The sequence below is a fragment of the Octodon degus genome, unplaced genomic scaffold, assembly GCF_000260255.1.
Source record: "Octodon degus isolate 3935 unplaced genomic scaffold, OctDeg1.0 scaffold00272, whole genome shotgun sequence".
Taxonomy (NCBI): domain Eukaryota; kingdom Metazoa; phylum Chordata; class Mammalia; order Rodentia; family Octodontidae; genus Octodon; species Octodon degus.
The window spans coordinates 2217135-2222776 of record NW_004524848.1 but is presented as its reverse complement, the minus strand read 5'-3'; the positions used below and the strand labels follow the sequence as shown (position 1 = coordinate 2222776).

General features: G+C 36.9%; 1 pseudogene; it reads right to left on the bottom strand.

Moving 5' to 3' along the window:
* Window positions 1-302: 302 nt before the first annotated feature.
* Window positions 303-1318, bottom strand: LOC101568405 (annotated as a pseudogene).
* Between the last annotated feature and the right edge of the window lie 4324 nt (window positions 1319-5642).

Below are 5642 nucleotides of genomic sequence, written 5' to 3'. Positions count from 1 at the left end.
GCTGTGTAACTGAGTAACACACATCTGTTTGAAGAGTAACTGGAGCCTGCACAGTGAGTTTTCTCAGAGATGCTGGGCTACTTCATACTAACTAGGACTACAAGTGCAGCAGTATCCGGCATCAGGACAGATCTGTGGGGTTTTGTGAACCATTTCTACTTCTAACTTTCAGAAACTGATCTTTTCCCCAGGCCATCTTAATAGTGCTGCTTCAATCACATGTCAGAGAAAAAGGACAACTGGCACATCTCCCACTAAACCCTCCTGTAGCCTAGACAGTGACATGGTAACACTGAAAGACTCTAAAACTGCAGTTCCTTCTGGATTGACCACAGGGTATCTGCACTCTTCTTCAAATGTGCCTCTTCCTCAGGAGCCAGAGTCACCCTCACAATATCAGAGATCCCATTCTGTCCCAGGACACAAGAGACACTAAGGAGGACATCATCCTTGATTCCATAGAGCCCATTAATCATGGCAGAAATTGGATGCACACTCCTAAGGTTCTTCATTATACTTTCTTTCTGCCAAATCTGCCACCAACAGTCCAATGGCCCAGGATGTGCAGCCTTTTAGTTCGATCACTTCATAAGCACTGTCAGCCACCTGTTTGTGAAGCTCTTTCCAATGCTCCTTGTCCTCATCAGTGCCTAACTCAGGGCACAGGTTCTTCAGGGTGACACCAGCAACATTCACACCACTCCACAGGGATGCTGGAGTCTCTGTGCTCCCCAAGGATCTAGCCATGGCAGCTAAGTGGGTGCACGCCCAGCCTTTCCTGCATTGGGTAGCAGAACCTGGCTGAATCTAGGTTGCAACCACTGCTGATAACATGGTTCTTGGAAAAGCCACTTATCTTCCAAGCTACATAGATCAAGATAACCACTGGGTTGGACACAACAGGTAACTTGCAGTTGGGATTGCACTTTAAAACATTAGTAATGATGAACTTGGAGATGTTCACATTACACTGCACCAAACTAAGGCAGCTCTCTCCCTCTTGCTGACATGCTCCAGCAGTGAGAATAACCAGCTTGGAGTCTGCAGTTACATTATAGTCTTTGCCAGAGACAATTTTTGGGGTCCTAAGGAAAAGGCTGCTGTGTTGGAGATCCATCATCTCTTCCTTCAGTTTGTCTTCTGTGATATCAACAAGAGCAAGTTCATCTGCCAAGTCCTTCATTAAGATACTGATGGCACAGGCCATGCCAAAAGCACCTACCCCAACAACCGTTATCTTATTCTGGGGAACCTGTTCCTCTTTAAGGAGATTCACAATCAGCTGATCTTTGAGACTGGACATCTTGGACTTAGAACCACATGGAACTAGGAATGCACATGGGGCAGGTGTCAGGGTGTGCACTTTTCTCCTATCACTTTGTTTAGTGAAATCTTGTATCATTTTTAATGTTGTTTTTTTCCTTACATCTCTATTTTCTACTCTTTAAAAATAAAAAAGTGTGCAAAATAATAACAGAATGACTGAGATATACAATTGTCTTTGAAAGACTTTGAGATGAGTCAGAATATATTCTTTTAGACCATTCCTATATTGTACTTTTTACTCAAAAGATTAGGACATCAGTGTTCTAATACTTTCTGTAGCTGTTCTGGAGGTAGTTGTTTATTCACAACTGTTCACTTGTTCACGAAGTTTTAATTATGAGTATTTTCCTGAAAATGTTAGTGTCTGTTCACATAATACCTTTATCTCCCTTGCAAAATTTTCTGCTTAAGCTTAAAGGATCTGTTTTGTTCTATTTTGTTTTTGTGGATTGAATGATGGATTGATTGATTGGTTGATTGATTTTTCGAGATAGAATCTTGTTCTGTAGTTCAGGCTGTCCTTGAACTCATTATGTAGCACAGGCTGGCCTTGAACTTTCATCATTCCTCCTGCCTCAGCCTGCAGAGTTCTGGGATTGTAAGTGTGTTCCACTATGCCTGGAAAGACCTTATTTTACTTAATTAATTAATTTGATTGATTGATTGATTGATTGATTGATTTTTTGAGACAAGTTCTCCCTATGAAGTTCAGGCTGGCCTTAAACTCATTTTTTAGCCTAGGTTGGCCCAAAATTTACAGTGATCCTCCTGCCTTAACCTCCTGAGAGCAGGACCTGATTTTAAAGTAATCACATACTAAGATTTCTGCAATGAATGACTTCTCCTTTTCTATTTGTTTATTTTTCCTCTGCAATTTTCTTTCTCTGCTACTTCTGTGTGATTTGTGCTTACATTACTCCAGTGAAACAGCTTTGACAGCCTGTTTGGTGCCCCTTTTAAATAAGATTTAAGCTAAAATTACAGAGGTGAAAACTAGTAGGGTGTGTGTGTGCACGCATGCACACATAATAAACTTTTATCTGCAAGTATCTATTTTAAAAATTGACTGGAGAACTATCTATTTGAATTTATAGGTATCATATCTTTTACATGAATATATCTCAAAGTAGAAATGAAGACTCATTTTCAGTGTTTAGAAATAAACTGTGAAACCTGTCTTCATTGTGGTAAAACATGCGCATTTAGGAGGGCATTTTTTGAAAGAGGATTAGAATAATTGGGAATAGGGTAGGAAAGTTCAGTTGGAATTTGTTCTGCTGACAGTTAATGTTCATTATTTATTTATTTATCAAATATGGTTAGAGAATATACACAACGGTCAATCCTAAATTAAAAATGAGATAGTTGGAAGTGATACACTAATAATGGATAGGTACTAATTACTGGGGACCTTAATTTTGACAAACACATTGTGGTCTGTACCACTGGGAAAGCAACAGTGAATTATTGCCTTATTTTATAGGCAAAAATGTTGAGGCTCAGTTGACTCAACAACTGAGTAATTTTTCCTGTTTTTCCAGCATTACTTATTAAAGAGGCTACTTTTTTCCCATAGAGGTGTTTGGTTCCTTTAGCAAAGACAGAATGACTGAGTGTGTCTGCAGTGGTATCTGCATCTTCTATTCTATCCCATTGATCCTCGGGCCTATTTTTTCCCAATACCATGCTGATTTTATCACAAGTATTTTGTAGTATAGTTTCAAGTCAGTGATTATGATGCCCCTACCTTGCCCTTGTTGCCCAGAATTGCTTTTGCTACTCTCAGTCTCTTCTGGTTCTAACTGAAGTTTGGGATTGTTCTCTCTAATTGTGTGAGATATGCGTTAAATCTATATACAATGTGGACTGTATGGCCATTTCTACTATGTTCCTTCTTCCTACCCAAGAAGAAAAGATGTCTTTAAAATTCCTGATATCTTCTTCCATCTTCTTTTTCAGAGTACCATAGTTTTCAATGTAAAGTTCTCTGATTTCTTTCATTAGATTGCCTCTAAATATTTCTTTTGATGTTATTATGAAAAGTGTGGTTTTCTTTTGCAGTGAATTTGTTATTTGTGTACAGGAAAGCTATTGATTTTTGAGTATTGACTTTTCAGTCAGATATTCTACTGAATTTATTAAATCTAGAAGTCTCTTGGGAGAATTTTTGGGGTCTTCTGTGTATAGTATCATGTCGTCTTCAAATAATGATGATTTAACTTCTTCCTTTCCTATCCTATTTCCTTTTATTTCTTTCTCTCCTCTCTTGTTAAATGTTCTGGCCAATGTTTCCAGAACAAATAGATTAATCCAGTGATACATTTGCTCTGCCACCATGTAATAAAATCTTACATAACAAAAATAACAAACTAAAATGTGTTGGCTACTTTCTATCCATCAAGTACTCTTCTATATGCTTTATAATATCAATTTTGTACATTCCCACAACTTCTTTATGAAGTTTCTATTTCCATCATCATGTAGTGTGGCAGCAAAATAAAATGCATGGAGAGAAACATACATGAAGGTCTACTAAGGAATTATGTGATCATATAAATTAACTATTAATTCAATTATTATTTTCTGCAATATATTTACTTTACATATTCTGGTTTGTAAATTCAGTATTTCTTTTAAAGTGATTATTGGTCAATTTAATTTCTATTTTGAAATGGAAAGTATATTGTATAGAGCCAGTAATGAATGAGGAAACATGAGGTAGAGCAACAGCAATGACAACTGCCCTCTTATGTCTTTGCCAACAAGACTTGTTGCACTTCTCCATCACACTATTCTGTCACTCAAAACCTGTCAAGAGAGTTCACAGAATGAGGTGTAAGATGTAATAATTCACTCCTAAAATATCAACTATTCTGAGGGCTGGGGAAATGGCTCAGTGGAATAAGCACTTCCCTGGCAAACTCAAGGGCCTGAGTTCAATCCCCAGTCCTGAAGAAAAAAAAAAACTATTCTAGAAAGAGTAGTCCAGGTTTATGAAACTAAACAATTAACTAGCATAAATTAATTATATTGAATGACTACATGCAGATCTCTGTTTCTTAAACACAGTAAAAAAAAAAAAGTTCCATAAAAATACAAGGAAATATCTGTGCTTTCAGTGTTAACAAGAGATTCAAGTTTTACTAGAATTAATTTTTAATAAAATCTGATTGATTTTAGTTTGGAAAAAACACTGTTTTACAGGATTTCACTAGAAAGTGTCTGAATTGAATTCCTCAAATGTATCTCCTCAGGGGGTCGGGGAGTTGGCTCAATGGAATAAGCGCTTCGCTGACAAGTGCAAGGGTCTGAGTTCAATCCCTGGTTCAGCCAAAAAAAAACAAAAAACAAACAAAAAAATGTATCTCCTCAAAAATATTATATTTGTGTATTTATGTGAAGAATATGACTGCCAAGACTCACATATTTAAATTAAGATAGCTTCGTATAAAAACAAGTTACCATAAAGATTTTTTTCTAATATTAGGCTTACAAATCACTCACAATTATTTTGGAATAAACTAATAAACTTTTATTCAAAGTTGAAAATATTACTTCATTAGCTGAGATTATTTACATTCTTGTCAGTGATAGTCAAGAGCACTTTATTTCTACTATAGTTCCGTATTAATCATATAATACATATTATGAAATTATATTTCACTGTACAGTATTCTAAAGCAGATATTGATTTTAGATTAATCATAAAAATTGTCATTTTGAATATTACATGAATGAGAATACACTTCAAGCAGTACGATCCTCATGTTTACTTTTCCTGCGGTGCTCATGGTGCTCCTGTCTCCTCTGCAGACCAGGGTAATGAATCCCTGGGCTTCTCTCCTGCTCCAGTCCACAAGCAAATGTGTTGCACAAGTGTTCTGCTTGCTTAAGTAGCAGCCAATTTTACATGTGATCTGCTGTTTCATCTGCATCTATGTTTATTCTCACTCAAATCAAGTCAGAATTAAAAGGCACAAAACTGGGCTGGGAAGATAACTCAGTTGAATAAGCATCTGCCTGGCAAGTGAAAAGTCCTAAGTTCAATCACTCATACCACAAAAAAAGGCACAAAACTATCAAATCTGGTTTGTGGTGTAGCAATTGCACAGAAAATTTTGATTTCTGTACATCAGTACTTCCTTCTGTTTCCTCTGTTTGCCCCTCTCTCCTTCCCTCTCTCCATCCTCCTTTATTGCTTCCCCCCTCAGTCCTACTCAATTACAGTTCTCTCCACCTTTGTCTTCACTAAGCTTTAACCTTAACTCCTCAAGGTGCAGTGAGGATGGAATTGTATGGATGGGGGAAATGAATAA